The sequence below is a fragment of the Vombatus ursinus genome, unplaced genomic scaffold, assembly GCF_900497805.2.
Source record: "Vombatus ursinus unplaced genomic scaffold, bare-nosed wombat genome assembly UNPS02000580.1, whole genome shotgun sequence".
NCBI lineage: Eukaryota > Metazoa > Chordata > Mammalia > Diprotodontia > Vombatidae > Vombatus > Vombatus ursinus.
Genome location: NW_020940358.1, coordinates 27,179,995 through 27,199,499, shown reverse-complemented (window position 1 = coordinate 27,199,499; position 19,505 = coordinate 27,179,995). Strand labels below are relative to the sequence as shown.

General features: G+C 43.5%; 1 protein-coding gene across 1 annotated transcript in view; it reads right to left on the bottom strand.

Moving 5' to 3' along the window:
* Nucleotides 1-11,261, bottom strand: part of SLC13A3 (solute carrier family 13 member 3) — a 74,741-nt gene extending 63,480 nt beyond the window's left edge. The window contains exon 1 of the mRNA XM_027852304.1: nt 11,212-11,261. The gene's annotated coding sequence lies outside the window, so the exon portion shown is untranslated. The remainder of the gene's footprint in view (nt 1-11,211) is intronic.
* Between the last annotated feature and the right edge of the window lie 8,244 nt (nt 11,262-19,505).

Here is a 19,505-nt window from a genome sequence, read left to right as displayed (position 1 = left end):
TCCAGGGCCAGTGCTCTATCCACTAAATCGATTTTTAAGACAAATTCATTAGCTATAAGTGAATGAGAGGGAACTACATGCCACTGTGCAGTTACCATTGAGGACCCTATTTCAAGGTGGGGGGGAAGGGGGAAAGGAAAACAGAAACAAATGGTTGGGGCTATATGGAGGAGGGATCAGGCCATGTAGCAGCCTTCTAATTTATCCTCTTATTTTTGGCAATTAGGTACTAACCTCTGTTGTTTCTGTACTATTGAAGGACTGCAAGGACAGTCTGCACCCTCTAAATCGCCCTGGGATAAGGCCCCAGCTGCCCTACCCTAGTTTTGCATTTGAGTGTTAAAGACTCCAAATAGAAGAAGCGTGATCTGTTTCCATGCATGTTAATAATGTGGTTCACCAATGCATTCCCCTATCTAACCACTAATTGCCCTAGAACGTTAGGGCTGGAAGATTTCTTTGGGATTCTCTAGTCCGAGGATTCTTAACCTTTATTGTGTCATGAATCCCTTTGGCAGTACGGGGAAGCCTAAGGGTCCCTTCTCCAAACATGATTGGTTTGTTGTTGCCATTGTTGTTTAATTCCAAGTGGAAGGAAATGCTAGATCTCAAGAGTAGGTTAGTGAAAGTACAGATGTTCTTTTTTTCCCTTCCAAGTTCTCAGAGCTCCAAAATCTATCCACATTCCCTGGTTAAGAACTCTTGCTCTGGTCCAACCCCCTCATTTTATAAAAGAGGAGGCAAAGGACAAGAAAGAGGAAGCAACGTGTCCAAGGTCACATAAAAAGAGCAAGCACAGCTAGCCCTGTTATAGTACATAGCAGAACTGGGACTGGTACGAGGCTCTCCTGCAAATCCAGGATGCTTCCCACTACCCAATAGCAACAGACAATCAATCAATCAATAAGCATTTATTAAGCACCTATTATCTACCTGCCACTGTGTTAGGGGCTGGGGTATATATACAAAAACAAAAAAAAAAAAATGACATAGTCCCTGCCCTCAAGGAGCTTACATTCTATATACTCTTGGTTCCTTATCAGCAAACGGATGCTGGTAGCCCCAGAGATTCTATTTCTGCAATATACCAAAGTAAACATCGGGTTTAGGAAAAGCAGAGAGCTCTCAGGCAGGCCACTGAGCAAAGTTCAGCTACCTTGAGTCCCACTGGCCTTGGCACTTCTTTCCTCTATTGAAGATGGAAGGAAGGGCGGGAGGGAACCCCGTGGGTTTCTCCCCCTCCTGTTCTTACTTGTGGTGCTGATCATGCCTCATGCATCCTAAACTATGCACCCTCTGCTATTCAGATCTTGAACTCCCACACAGGCCTGCCAAGGGCCCCCCTCCACCCTGGGCTTCTTCCCTTCCCCCACCCCAACCCATTGCCATTCCAGCTCCCAACTCCCCCTGCACCAGGACACAAAATTCTATACCCCACCTCCCCTAACACCTTCTTCTATTGCAGTCCTAGAGTTGCCAGCTTCCGCCCTCCCTTCCCCCACCCTACCTCAAGCCCAGTCCCCCAGCAGCCTGGGGCTAAGGCCAGGCTTTTTTTTTCTCTGTTTGCACAGAAAGAGAGAATGAGAGCCCCAAACCTCCTTGCTGCCAAAACACAGAACTGGGAGAGGACTAGACCCAGAAGCTATCAACACGGGAGTGATTCCACCAAAGAAGGGGATATCTGAAGATGGCCTCATATGATCTTTTTTCTAATCATCATTCTCCAAACATAATTGCAACAATAGCAATGATATAGTGATGTGGAAAGAGGCAGAAGACCAGGGTTTGACTCCTGCCTCGAATGCCTACAACACTTGCAACCTTGGGCAAATCCATTGACTTCTCTGGGCCTCAACTTTCCCATCTGTAAAATGAGGGCATTGGACTCGATGACTTTTGAGGTCCCTTCCTCCTTGAGATCTGGAATCCTATGACGTGCCCCTCAATACACTCTTAGTATTTAGCATATTAATGTTCGTAAAGTGCTCTATGAAATAAGATTACAAGATTAAGAGCTGGGAAGGTATCTCTGAGATCAGAAGTAAGATTACAAAATCGAGAGCTGGGAAGAGATCCTTAAGATCACTTAGTTCAATTCTTCCTTCCCAACACCTTTTTTTTTCAGCAGGATCATATGTTTTGTGTTATAATCTAATTTACCAAGAATTGCCAACTCTCTTATTTTAGAGATGGAGATACTGAGGGCCAGAGAAAGGACGTGGATTGCCTAAGATGGGTACAGAGCAAGGATTTGAATCCTGGCCCTTTACCTCTACAGCCAGTGTTCTTTCCATTAGACAATGGCAGAGTAAGTCAATAAACATTTATTAAACACCTACTAGATGCTGAGCACTGTGCTAAGCCCCAAAGACTGCAGGATCTATAGTCAGAGGGAAAACTGGACATCCATAGCTCAATTACCATCTGTGGGCCCTTGGGTCAGTTGTAACCCTGTCTGCGTAGCAGTTTTTTCATCTGCTAGATGGGAAAATCCACTACACCATCTCTGAGGTCCCTTCCAGTTCGAAATCCTCCTGCATTTTATGAACAGGAAAATGGAGCCTTAGAGAGGTAGTGTAAGGTATCCATGGTCACACAGCTAGTAAGTGTTGTAAGAGTTGGGTTTCCAACCTATGTCTCTTCTGACACCAAGACCTACCAAGACCCTTATCCTTGTCCATCCTCTCATCCCATAAACAATTTAGAATGGAATGAAGATTTGTCAGCCCTGTTTAAAGGAGAATCCTGTCTTCCCTGATTGTTTGAAGCCTCAGAGCTGGCATGAATAGCAGTTGATCTGTAAATTTAATCCCAATAGATTTCTATAGTATTGAACCATAGGACTGCAGATTTAAGAGCTGGAAGGGAACTCACAAAGCATTTAGTCCAACCTCTTTGTTTTACAGATAAGGAAACCGAAGTCTCAAGAAGGGGCTGTATTTGAACCCAGGTTCTCTCACTTCAAATCTAGTGCTCTTTCCCTTGCACTATGTGGCCTCTACAAAGGCACTTTACAATTTACGAAACACTTTCCTTACAAGAGTGAGATAGGCAGTACAAGTATTATTGTGCCCACTTTATAGGGGAGAAAACTGAGAGTCAGGAAGGTGGCTTGGATTTCCAAAGATTATGCAAAGATGGCTGTAAGTGACAAAGCCAGGATTCAAACTCAGGCTCAACCTTCTTCCTACTACAGCACACCTCTATCTCTCTAGAAAGGCAACAAGCATTTATAAAGCATCTATTATGTGCTGGGCACTGTACTAAGTGTTTTACAAATATTATCTTGTTTGATCCTCACAGCAACCTTGGGAAGTAGGTACTATTCTTATCTCCATTGTACGATGAAGAAACTGAGGGAGACTGAGATTAGATGACTTGTCGCAGTCACATAGCTAGCATCTGATGTCACATTTGAACTCAAGTCTTCCTGACTCCAGGCCCAGCATTCTATCCATTGCATCACCCAAAGCTGCCTATCTGCCTATACAAATTCATGCTTCAGCCAGATTGGTAATAAAGATATTCAGTTTGAGTTATTTTGCTCTCTGTGGGCTTCCTAGAGGGAAGTCAAGCTGCTTCAGAAATGTAGGCTGGTAAACTTGGGTTCCTTATTTGCAAGGGTGTAATTTACCTCATCTTATTGTCCTCCCAAGGCCAATTCCCAGCTTGTATCTTCCAAGACAATGAGTTTCCCAGGCTTATAAGCACTTCACATCATTTCCAATCACATACGCTACCCTCCAGCCAAACTGGCTTGTCCCTTTCAGGCAGAGTTAAGGCACTCTTTGTAATGAAAGCAGGGTCTCTTGGTGAGATAGAAACTTGCAATCTCAGCATTCCAACTCAGCATCCCACTCTCTTTCCATCCCTGCTGACAACATTCCCGAGTTAGGACATAATGTAAGAATTGTTCCCCCTGGGTCAGTCTCGGCCTCACAGTCCTGAATTCTGTCTCTGGTGGGACTGCCCCGGGGGGGGGCAGGAGAGCAGGGTATAGGAAGGTAGGGTTACCCTCAGTACCACCTACCTCAAAAGGTTTGAAATGGGTCCCAAACTTCCCCTCAGCGGCCTAGTCGAGGCTTGTCATCTGGGGATTTCTCTGAACCTATTTACATTTCCAGCTTACACTGCCTCTTAGAGGGTCAGTTACATTCAACATCTACTTCAGTGTAGACTTAGGTCAGCCAAGAGACCTTGGGCAAATCAAATACCCCTCTGTGAACCTATATCATCCTCTGTAAAACAGTAACTATATACATTTGCAACAACGTCAGGGGAATCAGACAGTCAACAACAAGCATTTATTAAATACCTACTATGTACTAGGCACTGTGCTAAGCACTGGGGATGCACAGAAAGGACAGAAAACATCTCTATTTTCAAGGACCTCACAGTCTAATGCAATCAACTATGTGCAAATAAGATACACGCAAGACAAATTGGAAATAATCTCAGGAGGAAGGCACTAGCCTTAAGGGAGATGAGGAAAGTCTTATTGCAGAAAGCGGGACTTTAGCTGGGACTCAAAGGAAGCCAGCGGCAGAGATGAGGAGGGAGACAGTATGAGTGCCTGGAAGCAGATGGAGTGTCTTGTTCAAGTAACAGCGAGAAGGTCAATGCCACTGGATCACAGAGCACATAGTAGGAACTAAGGTGTGAGAAGAGGGAAAAGGTAGGAAGGGACCAGGTTATAGAGGGCTTTAAAACCAAACAGAGGATTTTATATTTGATCCTGGAAATAATAGGGAGCCATTGGAGGTTAGTGAGGGGGCAAGGTTATGTGACATGATCTAATTTACACTTAAGGATGAAGTGAGGACAATATTTTGTAACCTGCAGAAGGGCATTAAAAACTTGAGCTATTACAATGATTATTCTCTGAATGGCAGTGGACAATGGAGTATTCCTTATATTGCCTAGCAGGCACTCACTAGTTAATGCCCCTGGTGGGGTGGGGGGTTAGGAGGATCTTTGTGGACTCATGACCATACCAAGTTCAAACACAGAGAGATTTGTCAGAAATGACCATTCACTCATGGTACATTGGATTCAGGAGTCTACAGCCTTTGGCACATTAAAGATAACAGATCTAAGAGGGGTTCTTAAGCTTTTTGTGTATGTGTGGTGGACCCCTTTGACAATCTGATGAGGCCCATGGACCCTTTGTCAGAATAATGTCTTTTAAATGAGTAAAATTAAATACCTTGGATTACAAAAGAAAATATATTAAAATATAGTTATGAAAATATTTTTAAAAAACAAGTTCATAGACTCCAGGTCAAGAACACTTGCTCTAGAGCAGAGGTGGGGAACCTGGGCCACACTTGAGGACCTAGAGGGCCACATGTAGTCTCGAGGCCACAGGTTCCCCACCCCTGCTCTAGACTGAGCCCTTCATTTTACAGATAAGGAAACTGAGACTCAGGAAAGTGATCTGCCCAAGATCACATGAGCAATAGCAGAATTTGGGTTGGAACCCAGGTCCTCTGATGTCAAACCCAGCACATTTTTTCTGACACCATATGGCCTCATACACCTACAGGGCAATTTTGTTTGTTCAAATACTCTGGTGCCTATTTCCTCCTTCATTCCTTGTACAATAATTTTTTTGAAGTTAGCAAAGTAGGCATCATTATTTCCATTTTACAGATGAGGAAACTGAGGCTAAGAGAGAGAAAATGACTTACCAAAAGTCATCCAGAGCATCAGTAGCAGTGTCAGGATTCAAACCTGGTACCTATGACCCCTAAAGTTGTGCGTTCTTCAACCCCCCCCCCATTATAGTTGCATCCCAAGAACAGCTCAGTGAGCTCCAACTCTCAAACCTGGGCTACCTTCATCTTGACTTCTCTTTGATTCTGCAGACATTGCCCATATAGAGCCTGCCAATCCAAATCCTTTAATCAATCAGTGAATAAGCATTTATTTAGTGCTTATGTGCCTAGCATTGTGCTAGGTATTGAAGGTATTGGAGATACAAAGACAAAATCAAAGTAGTACCTGCCCTCAAGAAGCTTATCTATCAGAAGAGATAAGATATACATATAGAAGAATAGATAGAATGAATACAAACAAATACTAGAGAGCTTGGGGAAGGAAGGTAGTGACCGCTGGATGGGAGAAGGGGGAGGGAGGGAGGGAATCAGAAAAGGCTTCCTGTACCATTTATGAAGCACCACCTGACTGAACTGTGCCTTGAAGAAAAGTAAAGGATTCTATGAAGTAGAGGGAAAGAAGGAGTGCATTCCAGGCATGGGGGACTACCAGTGCAAAGGCATGGAGATGAGAGATGTAGTGTTAGGTGTGAAGAACAGAAAGGTCAGTTTGGTTGGATTGTAGAGTGAGGGAAAGTATTGTGGCTGAAAAGGTAGATTCTGGCCAGACTGTAAAGTGCTTTAGAAGCCAAACAGAGAAGTTTATACGACGCTTCTTTTCCAAAGCAATAGAGAGGTACTGAAGTCTAATGAGCAGGAGATTGACATAGTCAAGTCTGCACTCAAGGAAATCATATTTGGCAACTATGAAGAGGATCCAATGGCTACCACCTTCTTCATGAAGCTTTTCTGACCATCCCAGCTCCCATTTTTCTCCCTCTCCCTTCACTGCACTTGGAGTGTGTGCTTTATAATTTAATTGGTTGTATCCAATCTAGAATATTTTGCTATTTCCCAACTATCTATCTTGTCTCGCCACCTAGAATGTAGATACCTTGAGAAAATTGACTGTCTTCTCTTTCTCTATACTGCCCACAATTTAGCCTTGCACAAGACTACACGTAGAATAGGCCTTCAAGAAACACTTACTTGACTCACTTTTCCTTTTAGACACTGCAAGTAACATTTCAACCTTTCCAGGTGCCCCAAACCAGAAGGGATCTGTCTCTCCTTTGAACTAATAGCACTTTATATTCCGCTTACCTGTTTATCATGGTCTAATTTCTATTTGATTTGTTGATATAAGTGTGTGTGATGGCAGATAGAAGGCCTTGACTTGGGGGTAAATTGAGTTCACATCCTACCTCTGAAACATACTAGCTGTGTGACCACGAGCAAGTCACTTAAACTTTCAGTGCCTGGGACAGCTCTCTAGGATTATAAGGTACAGAGGAGTTACCTACACAGCCATGTAATGACAGGTTCAGAGCACTACACACATACACACACACACACACACACACACACACACACACAATGATCTATCCCTTCTTGCCACACCTCCCTCCCCCAAGTAAAAATAATGCCTATGAGTTCCTCAAAGGCAGGAAATACAGCATATCTTGTATCTCTTGTAGAACTTTGCCCAGTGCTTGTATACCAAGGTTTTGGTGCAGTTTTAGGCTTTAATAAAACTGTGCCAAGACTTCTAGAATACTCTGTATTTGTTGTTGTTGTCATTGTTGTTGAGTTGTTATTCAATCATGTCTGACTCTCTGTGATACCATTTGGGACTTTCTTGGTAAAAATAATGGAGTGGTTTGCCATTTCCTTCTCCAGATCATTTTACAGACGAAGAAACTGAGGCAAACAATGTCTGAGGCCGGATTTGAACTCAGGAAGATGAGTCTTCCTGTCTCCAAGCCTGGTACTCTATCCACTACACCACCTAGCTGCCTAGATACTCTGGGTAGTGTGTTCTCAATGGATATTTTTGAAATTGATGTTGAATAATATTAAGGTATAGTCTCTGACCTCAAGTAATTCTCTCCTTTCAGACAGAGCCAATTTGTTTCTTAAATTCTGTATACACTGTGTGTCTTAGCCTGAGAGAAGACAAACTCCTCTCCAGGTTTCTTCTCTTGCCTGAAAAATGAGGATTTTAAAATAGTGCTTAATGCTTCCTTCCTTCAGAACTTTAGAATGAGAAGCACTACTTTGATAGGATTGGGTTGAAACAGTGAAGGGAGAGGAAAAAGAAGTGAGAGAGTAAAGAGAAGAAATGAGAGGAAGAGAGAGTAAAAGAAGAATGGAGGAAAGAGGAAAGGGTAGAGGAGAGGAGTACAGGAGGGGAGAGGAGGAATGGAAAGGAGAAGAATAGAAAAGTAGGGAGGAAAAGAGAGAGGTAAGAAAGGAGGAGAAAGGGGAGAAAGTGGAAGGTAGAGGGGAGAAGAGGGAAGAGAGGGGAAAAAAGAGAGAAGAGAGGAGGGAAGGAAGGATAGTGAGGAGAGGATAAAAGATAAGAGAGGATGAAAGGAGAAAAATGAGGGAGAATAGGAGTAGTGAAGAGGGAGAGAAAAGAGAGAAGAGATCAGAAGAGAAGAGAGGTGAAAGAGAGGAGAAACAGAAAGAGGAAGAGAAGAGGAAAGGAGAAGAGATCAGAGAAGGAGAGATAAGGAGAGAGTAAGAGAGAGAAAGAAGTGGAGGAAAGAGGAAAAGATGAGGAAGAGAGGAATGGAGGAGAGGAGAAGAGAGGGGACAAAGGGGGATGAAGAAGGGAAGAGAGGAGTTGAGAAGAAGAGAGGTGTAGGACAGGGAGAGAAGAAAAAAAGGAGGAGTGGAAGAAAGAGAGAGAAGTGAGAGGAAAGGATGAGAGAGAAGAGAAAGGAAGAGAGAGAAGAAGAGTGAAAGAAAGAGGAAGAGAGGAGTGGTGGAAAGGAGAAGACAGGGGAAAGAAGGGGACAAAGGGGAAAGGGAAGAGAGGAGTTGAGAAGAGGAGAGGTGGAGGAGTGGAGGAGAAAAGAAAAGAAAAGAGGAGAGGAAGAAAGGGAGAGAAGTGAGAGGAGAGGAAGATAGAGGAGAATAGGAGAGAAGAATAGAAAAGAGGAGGAAAGAGAGAAATGAGAGAAAAGAAGAAAGAAAAGAAGAATGGATAAGAAAGGAGAGATAAAAGAGGAAAGTAGAGGATAAAGAAAATGAGGAGAGGGAAGGGGAGGAGAGGGGAGAGAAAAAAAAGAAGAAAATCTAAAAAAAATGCATATATTGATTATTTGTACTGCAAATTCCTGAGACACATTATATCAGTCCTTTCTGAATATTCTGCCTACTTTTTTTCTTCCAATTGCACTGTTCATTAGTGGAGAAAATAAAAGGTTCTGGAACTCAAAATAGTTGCTTTTCTTCCCCGCGAGGAATTGAAGCAAGAAGTGTGAGTGGACACAGCTTATCTACCTAAATGGTGTTTACGGCTTCTCAGAGATAAATGTTAAATCACCTTTGCGTAGTTCTTCCTATTTTATTTATTTTTGGCTAGGCAATGGGGTTAAGTGACTTGCCCAGCGTCACACAGCTAGTAAGTGTTCTGTGTCTGAGGCCACATTTGAACTCAGGTTCTCCTGACTCCAGAGCCAGTGCTCTAACCACTGCACCACCTAGCTGCCCCAGTTCTTTGTATTTTATGAAGTGCTTCCTTCATAACAGTTTGTAAGGTAAACTGTTAGAGTCCTGGGGGGTGGTGTGCAGCAGGGATCCAGACCTGTCATTTCTCTGGTGTCAGAGGGTTCCTGGCTGCTGAACTCCCTCCACCAATACAGATTAGCAACTCTTCTGCAATTTATACTCTTGGCTGCCTGGAACATGGAGAGATGAAACAACTTGTCTAGGGACAATTGTAAAGAAAGTGTCAGATGTGGGTCTTCCTTTGTTTGTTTGTTTTTTTAAGGCAATTGGGGTTAAGTGACTTGCCCAGGGTCACACAGCTAGTAAGTGTCAAGTGTTTGATCTGAGGCTGGATTTGAACTCAGGTCCTCCTGACTTCAGGGCCAGTGCTCTATCTACTGTGCCACCTAGCTGCCCCCTAGATGTGGGTCTTTGAACTGGTCTTCTTGACTCTGAGCGCTTTCTCTGTGCAAATATTATTATGACCATTTTACAGATAAGGAAACTGAGGCTCAGATTTGCTCACAGCTAGTGAGTATGAGAGACAAGCCCCTGTTAAAATGCTGATGTCTTATAAGGTCTACCCATTTTTGCTTTATGTATCATTCCAAGCCCCCAAGATAGTGAAAGGGAAATTTCTTCTGCTGAGGCTCTCCTGAATCCACTTGAGACTCTCCCCAGACGAGCAAGAGCCCCCTTCCCATCCCCAAAGAATGGTCTTTAAGCCATACCTCTGGGAGTCAATCTATCCCCTTTGGGATCCAAATAATTCTGTTCCAGGGAAGTTAGGAGGACCAAGAAGATGGAAGTGGGAGTCAGAAGATAAGGGGGATGTGGTTTCTGACTTTAAGTCCAAAGATGTCTAAATACAGTGTTGACTTAGGAGACATGTGGGAAGACAGGTACTCCATCCCCAAGAAGGCATAGATGGGTGAATCCTATGGCACTGGGGTGGGGGGGGTGGAGTACTGATGGAAGAGAGTGAGAGGAACCCCTGGAAAATAGTGTGAACAGGGGGTTATTTCTTCTGAGGGCAAGGGAAACTGAAGGTGAAGTGACCTATCAAGTAGAAGCAATAATAGCATATGATATGACATTGAGAGTAATAGGGAGAGTAATTTCCCCACAGCAGGTGGGAGCTGGGTGGGCAGGGCACAGGAAAGGGATTTGAAATCAAATTATATCAGAGCTGTAAAAGTCTTCAGAGATTATTTAGTTCAACAGTCTCATTTTATAAATGGGGAAACTGAGGCCCAGGGAGGGGAAGTGACTGTCCAAGGTCATACAACTAATTAGAGGCAGAGCTGGGACTAGAACCCAGGTTTTTTGGCTTCCAATCAATCCAATGCTCTTTCCATCGAAGAAAATCTGCCCAGAAGAACTGTTCACAGCAGAAAATTTCTTCCACAGCCCCGAACTCTCACCTCCCAACAAGGTTCCTGGATTCCCTCAAACCTTTATAAAATTAACCCAGATCCAAAAGCCTCTTTGGGTGCGGAGACGACAGAGCCTGATAAGAGACCTGAGGAAATAAATGTATGTCAAGCAGACAGAGAGATAGGGACAGACAGGGAGCACTGGGAAATCACTGAAGAGAAAGGGAAAGAGGTAATGCGTTCTCCCGCAGAAGCTGGTTACTCCTGGGATTCCCGAATGGGGAGGGCAGGAACCGGGAAGGGGGAAGACTGGGGAGGACACCCTGAGCAGGAGGACAAGAGAGAACGTGGGGAGTAGAGGGGCGGCTCCCCCTCGGATCAGGCGCTCTCGCTCTGGGCCGGGGGCTAGGCTGCCCGCGGGGAAGGGGACAAGCAAGTTGGGTCACCTGTGTGGGTGACAGATAGGACGGACGCAGGCTCTGGCGCCCCGGGCTGGAGCTGGGCTTGGGGACCGGCGTTACCTGGGGCGGGAGGCTGAAGGGGATGGGCAGCAGCACCAGCGGAGTGGCCACCAGCACCAGCAGACGCCGGATGCACCACAACTTCGTGGCCAGCGCCCCGAGAGCCGCCATCGCCCGGCAGAACTGGACCCGGGGACGACTGAGAGCGGGGCCAGCAGCGGGAGTGGGGCCGAAACTGGGACTGCGGCTTTATGGCCAGGGGGAGGGTCCGCGGGGGGGAGTGGTCTGCAGTGGGGCGGCCCCGGCTGCTCTCCCAGCCGAACCTCCCCGCCCCCTCGTCGCTCCTTCCCTCCGCCCACTCCAGGGGCAGCAGGTCCCCGGCGAGAAGGGCCCCGGAGCCAGAGTTCTTCATCTGCCCCAGAGGGATCCCCAAGGAACCCTACGGACTGAAGAACCTCTTAGGACTTAGGCCACTTAGGAGTGGCCAGGTGTTGCGGTCGCCAGATACACCTGGACCTAGAGTTCGGAGATCTGGGTTCAAGTCCCGGCTCTGACACTGCGTCGTCTTACGCTGCGAGCAAGTCACGTCTCTCTGAGCCTCAGTTTTCTTATCTGTAAAATGGAACTAATACTTTCTTCACTTGGTGGTTGTTGAATATCAAATGAAATAGTAAAGGCGGAATGCTTTGTAACTTTAAGAGACCTTCAGGATAGGGGATGTCGCTGGTACTAGACCGCAATCCCTCCAAGCCTTCCGTCTACGGGAGTTCTTTAGGCTTTAAAATGAATGAATGAATGGAGAGAAGAAAAAAAAAAACACCTAGGAACTTAGCTTAGGTCCGATAACTGTCCTAGGAAAGTCCACCAGCATGTCCTTCTAGAACCCAGGGTCATCTCGCTTCGAAGAGGCATCAGAACACTACAATATATCTTATGGAAAACTATTATTCGAAGAGGGACATACCTATTGGGAGTTATAAAAGTCACAGTCTTTGGGATCCTATGGTTGGATCTTTCCATGGCTTGTGGTGAAATTGCCTTTACAGAATTTCAGGCTTCCCGAAAGAAAAAGAAGAGGGGAAGATTCCTGTCTCCCAAAAGGCTTGTCTTTCATGTTAGGGGTGGGGGAAGGTGTTGGTGGGACCAACTGTTTAGCTTTTATCTACCGAGCAACATGGCCCCATTCTATCCTTCCAGCCTCGTTGGACAGTATTCCTCCTCCCAAACTCTGCCATCCAGACAAACTGACCTTCTTTGTCCCTCACTCACATGCAGTCCTCCATCTCCTAACTCCACCTCTTTGCCCCAGCTATCTCCACAAGTCTGGAATACAGTCCCTTCTTACCTCGATCTCATCCAGTGCCTCTTCATCTTTAATATTAAGCTCAGGTCGTGTCTTCTAAATGAAGTCTTTCCTAATACCCTCAATTGTTTGTATCCTACCTCCCAAAATATGTTGTATTTAACTACTTTGTGTATGTATATTTGTATTTATTTACTTTATATTATGCTCTATGTATTTATTGTTGCTGTATAAATTTATTGCTGTGTGTACTATATATATTTATTATTGTCTGCTCCCTTTAGAATTAAGTTCATTGCAAATAAGGATAGTTAAATTCTGAGTACTTGTACTCCTAATGCCTAATATAGTACCTGACATATAGTAATCACTTAAATAATTGATTGACTAATCAGATGAGAAATTCCAGGACTCTTGGAGCATTCAAGTGCAATGGAAAAATTACTGGATTTGAAGTCAGAGGTATGGCTTTGAATCCCAGCTCTGCCATTTGCTTCATGAGTGACCCTGAAAAAATTACATCTTCTCTGATCCTCAGTTTCCTCAGCTGTAAAACAAAGGGGGTAGACTAGATGATATCTAAAGTCCCATATAGCTTTAAATTTATAACCTTGGGGTAAGAGGACCTGGGAGGACCTTAGAGGAAAGGGAGATGATGAATCTTGTCAGAGAAAAAAGATCAGAGAGTTGCTGGCTCTCTGAAAGAGCCAGAAATAAATGTGGAAGAGATTCCCCCCTCCACACACACACCCGCTAAGAACTGTTCCAGGAATAATAATGTTAATTACAATTCTTTGCATTTATATATTATTTATATAACTATTTATATAGTTTTCAGACCCCTTTCAGTCTGTGGCAATGTTTTATCCTTACAACCCTCTGAAGTAGTCAGAAGAGATGAGTCTCTCCATTTTACAGATGAGAGATAGGGGATTAACAGAAGAGCTGAGACTAGAAGCCCAGACACATTAATTGACTTGCTCCATATCACCCAGCAAATTAGTAGTGGGAACAAAAAATGGAACCCGGGTCCTCCAACTCCATGCCCAGGACTCTTTCCAGCTTTCCTTTCCTAATCATCAATATCTCCCTCCCTTCCCCAAAGAACTTGTCATCAGGGGTGATGGGAGGTTGTCTGGGTCCTAGGAAATCTCTTCCAGCACTATCCTACTTTAAGCCCCCAGAGTGTAATTAAGCCATGACAGAAAGATATGTAAAGAGCTGCCCTGACAAAGAGAAGATCTTAGCTCCAATCATCCCCCCCCATAATAATTATAATCCTAACAACTAGCCCAAACTGGTCTTCCTGCTTCCAGCCTATCCTATACACTGATGCCAGCTTAATCTTCCTAACACAGTACTTTGATCATATCTCAGCCCTGGTCATACACCTTCTATGATTCCTACTGAAGCTAGAACTGTCAGAGAAGTTGAAGAGGGAAACCCATTTACTCCAGATAACCCACGAGGTCCTAGATTTCAAGGACTCCATCATCTGGCCCCAAAGTACCTTATTTCATGCCACTCCCTACTATGTGTCCCATACTTAAGCCCAAGGGCTATCCTAACTGTTCCTCCAATACCTCCTTTGTTACCCCCAAGGTTTTATCCAAATGTCCCCTGAGTCCTCTCCTACTCCACCTCTCCAGATTTTGTGTATTCTTCCAGGCCTTGTTCAAATCTCTCCTTCATGGAGCCTTCCCTGATTACTCCAGCTCATTACTGTACTTGCTGTCTACTCCTCATTGGACACTTAGCAAAGATTGCTCAATTTGTTGTTGTTATTGTTATTTTTTCATGTGTATGTCTTTTCTCCCCAGCTAAATTATAAACTCCACGAAGGTAGGGACTGGATTTTATCCATTTCTGTATTACCAGCACCAACCATGGGACTTCATGCACAGTAAACAATCCAATCCAACAAACATTTGCTAAGAGCTAGGCACTGTGCTAGGCACAGGGGGATACAAAGATCCCTATTCACAAGGACATTACCTTCTAATGGGAGAGAAATGCATATATAAATGTATACAAAGTATATGTGTGCGTGCATATATATATATATATACATATGTAGAGAAAATAAATACAAAGTTAAATACAAAACAATTTAGGGGGATAGCACTAGCAATTGGGGCAGGGGGAATGTAAGCTACAATACCCCCTTTTCCAAGATGGATATGGGAATCATAGGACATGGAATATCAGAGCTGAAAAGGATGTTAGAACATGAAAATTAGAATGGCATAGCTGGAATGGCCCTTAGGGGTCAACTGATCCAACCTTTTAGTTTTTTTTATTATTATTATTGATTTATTTTTAGTTTTCAACATTCACTTCCATAAACTTTTTTTTTTTTTTTGGCTAGACAATGGGGTAAGTGACTTGCCCAGGGTCACACAGCTAGTAAGTGTTATATGTCTGAGGCCAGATTTGAACTCAGGTCCTTTTGACTCCAGGGCTGGTGCTATATCCACTGCGCCACCTAGCTGCCCTCTCCATAAGCTTTTGAGTTTTAAATTTTCTTCGCCTCTCTCCCCAAGACAGCATGTAATCTGATATAGGCTCTACGTATACATTTTTATTAAACATATTTTCACATTGGTCATGTTGTAAAGAAAATTAGAACCAAGAGAAGGAACTGTGAGAAAGAAGAAACACAAAAAAGAAAGAGCAAATAGCATGCTTCAATCTGCATTCAGACTCCATAGTTCTTTCTCTGGATGTGGATAGCATTTTCCATTGTGAGTCTTTTGAAAATGTCTTAGATCCTTGCATTGCTGAGAAGAGCTAAGTCTATCAAAGTTAGTCACTGCACAACGTGGCTGTTACTGTGTACAATATTCTCCTGGTTCTGCTCACTTCACTCAGCATCAGTTCATGCAAGTCCTTCCAGGTTTTTCTGAAGTCTGCTTGCTCATCATTTCTTGTAGCACAACAGTATTCCATTACATTCATATACCACAACTTGTTCAGCCATTCCCCAATTGATGGGTATCCTCTCAATTTCTGATTCTTGGCCACCACAAAAAGAGCTGCTATAGATATTTTTGTACATGTGGGTCTTTTTCCCATTTTTATGATTTCTTTGGGATACAGCCCTAGAAGTACCAACCCTTTCATTTTACAAAGGAGAAAATGGAGGCTTAAAGCAGATCAGTAACTTGTTCAAAGTCACATTAGTAGATCTGGGACTAGACCCCAGTATCTCAAGTCCCTGCTCCTCCTCCCTCCAGAGCAAAGGGCCATCTTGGTAATGTCCCTTCAGTCTCCCAGGCTGAGTATATGCCTCATGGTTCTCTGAGACCAGTCAGCTGTTGCTCCTATCCATCCTCTGTTTGTCTCTTGCCCGCCTGCTTTATCCTTCTTAGCCCACCCGCCATGTCTCTGAAAGACTAAGGAATGAGAACAGATAACCAGTTACAGCCAAAGCTGTTGTCTTCAAAGGCTGCAAGAGGAGCCCAGGGATCAGGCAAACAAACAGAAAAATACCAAAAACTAACCCTGCCAGGGATCAAGGCATAAAAGGAGAGGCGGCTGTTTGGGGGCAACGAAGCCCCTGCTTACAGAGGAGTGTTCTCTTCCCCATCCCCTCAGGGGTCCCGGAGAAGTAAATGATTATGATATGGACCAGCTGGAGAGTCACATGCCATTTTCTGAATTGCCATCATGTGTCAAGGAAAGATCAGTGGAACTAGAGTAAGATCTGGGTTTGAATCCTAGCTTACCACTTCAGGGCTATATGGAAATGGACAAGTCCCTTAACTTTTCAGAGCTCAGACTCAGTAAAATGGGGATGAGAGGCAGCCACCATGTTCAGTCATGTCTGACTCTTTGTGACCCCATATGGGGTTTTCTTGGCAAAGATACTGGAGTGATTTGCCATTTCCTTCTCCAGCTCATTTTACAGATGAAGAAACTGAGGCAAAATGGGTTAAGTGACTTGCCCAGGGTCACACAGCTATTAAGTGTCTGAAGTCAGATTTGAACTCAGAATGATGAGTCATTCAAGTTCTGTCTTCAATACATACTGGCTACGGAACTATGGGAAAGTCACTCACCCTCTCAGTGTCCCAAGCAACTCTCCATGGCTATAAAAAATTGCAGGTCAGTTGAGAATTTGCATTGGCAGAATTTCCTTGCTTGAGAGTTCCTGATGCCAATGAAATCAGGGTCTCGTGAAAAAAAAAAAGAAAATAATAAACTAAATATATAATAAGACTGTTGAAAGGAAAGTGCTTTATAAACTTTATAGCACTATCAAAAAGTGGATTTTTTCATATATACATGAATATTCAAAGGATCTATGATTTTGGCATCGTGAAGAATTTATTATCTGGGAACTCATTCCACCAATGTAGATTAATAACCTATTACTTAGTGGAGTATTACTATTATTATTAATATTATTATTAATGATAATAGGTAAAAATATATAAGGTTTGCAAACAACTTTACACATATTGTCTCAAAACAATCCTATAAGGTCTTCCTGACTCCAGACCAAATCCCAGATCTTCCTGACTCCAACCCTAGCAATCTATCCCACTACACCACATTGTTTCCAAATATTATTATTTAAATGGATCTATGACCTCATTCATTCAAAATTTTCCTCCAACAATACAAGTACACAGATATCAGCCTCATCCATTCCTACCCATCCTTTCCAAGTCTTCTCCATACTTTTTCTGAAGAGGGTTCCCCACAATGTGGAGAAGGTCCACACAATGTACTGGAAGCCTTACTCAATTTTTCCCAACTTCAGAAGTTTGGGAGCACTCTGACCACCCACCCATCATCACTCAATCTTACATGTGAGCAGCCCATCTTATCTTTAAGTCATAACATCTATTATTAGACATTATTAATTAATATGTTATTAATTATAGGGCATTTGTTAATCATTTATAACAATATTAAGACAGTTGCTTAGGAAGTGATGGCTTGAGAGGGTTATAGACCTAGGGCCCTGGGGTTGCTGGCTCCTGTGTGAGCCTGGGGGCTCAGGAATTCAACCCTACCCTTGTCGATGATGAGTAAGGAAGAGAACAGGAATTGCTCAAAAGATTCTCTGCTCTTGTTCCCTTTTCCCTTGCTGTGGAGGACACACATATTTGTCCCATTTCCTACCCAAATTCCATGATTCTATAAATTTCCTAAGTGCTTTCTATCCATGCCTTCATCCAAATCATTGGTAAAAATGCAAAGAGTTAGACCTGGGCTCAGAGCAAAGTACAGGGGCTCACGACAAAAAACAAAACAAAACAAAACAAAAACAAAAACCCCAACATCCCTCAGGTTCATAGTGATCCTTTCAATGACACTAAGAAAGGTCATACCTTAGTCCTCTCTCTGACCATTCCAGGTGAGGTAGAGATGAGTAAACAGCCTGAAAACTAGTTGATTTATTGTAGCTCTTGATCCAGGGGAAAGGACATGGGAAATGTGTTATGGAAACCCATTTAAGAGACCTTTCTTGTTTTTAAATAGAAGAGATTCTTGGTAAGAGTATAGGCAGCCTAGCTGGGGAGGTGGTGGGGTGGGAGTGTGAGAGAGCCTAAGAAAGGTGACATTGGTGCATGAGGCTACCCAGAAAATCTCAGCACACCACCTTCTACATGAAGCCTTTCCTGATGCCCCCAACCTAGGGTCTAAGAATTCTAGAGAGTGACCTCTCTCTTGGGCTACATTGTCTTTAATAACTTTTTACTTGAAGTCAGCAAGACCCAAGTTTAAATCCAGCCTCAGGCTGTTATTAGTTGTGTGACCCTGGGCAAGTCACTGTTTCTCAGCCTCAATGTCCCCATTTGACAAATGGGTATAATAATAGCATCTACTTCATGGGAGTATTGTGAGGAATAAATCAAATGAGATAATAGACGTAAAGTGCTTTGCAAACCTTAAAGCATTATGTAAATGCTTATCATTATCATTGTTTTGTACACTTGTCTCCTCCCTTAGCCTGAAAGTTCCTCAGGAGAGGAATTATTCCATTCATCGTCTTTGGCACACAGTAGGTGCTTAAATAAATGCTTGTTGATTGATTGATTAATGGAAGGCATCTCAGGGGCCATTTAGTCCCATCTGTACCCAAACAGAAATCAGCATAACAGAAAGGAAAATGAATGAGGAACTAAGGTCTTCTGGCCTTCCCAAAGGCAAGATTGACACCCTTTAGTTCTGAAATAAACAGAGTAATGGATGGCCCTTAGGTCCCTTCCATCCTCAAATATTATATGCCAGTATTGTGATGTCACAGTCAGACACCTCAGGTTTAGAACTGGAATGAAATGAGACACTGGTAGAGTCCATCTAACAGTTAACAAAATGTCCCTATGGTCAAAGCTACGGTTTTTCCAGTAGCAATGTATGGCTGAGAGTTGGACCATAAGGAAAGCTGAGCAGCACAGAATCAATGCCTTTGAATTGTGGTGCTGGAGAAGACTTCTGAGAGTCCCTTGGACAACAAGGAGGTCAAGTCAGTCAATACTTAAAGAAATTAATTCAAATAATTCATTGGAAGGTCAAATACTGAAGTTGAAGCATAAATACTTGGACCATACAATGAGAAGACAGGATTCACTGGAAAAGACCCTGATGTTGGGAAAGATTGAAGGCAAAAGGAAAAAAGGACAGCAGAGGATAAGAGGGGTAGATAGTGTAATGGAAGCAATGAACATGAAGTTGGATAGACTTAGAGAGATAATAGAGGACAGGAGGGCCCACGTGCCATGGGTCTTGAAGAGTTGGACACAACTGAACACAACTGAACACAACAACAAGTAGAAGAAGAGTGTTCCATGCAGGGAAAGCGTGTTTGTTAAGAATGCGGTTGATCCTGTGTCAACAGCCTAAGCCTTATTCTCCTGAGCCAATTAAATCTTGGGAGCAGTTTCAGTATCTTTTAAGAAAAAATACAGTTCTACCTGCCTGGGGAACTATCCTAAGCTATTGCTCCCAATACAACAACAAACAGCTATCTAGCCTCTGTCTGAAGATCTCCAGTGATGGGGAGCCCAGTGCCTCTGGAAGCAATTGTGTGGAGGAT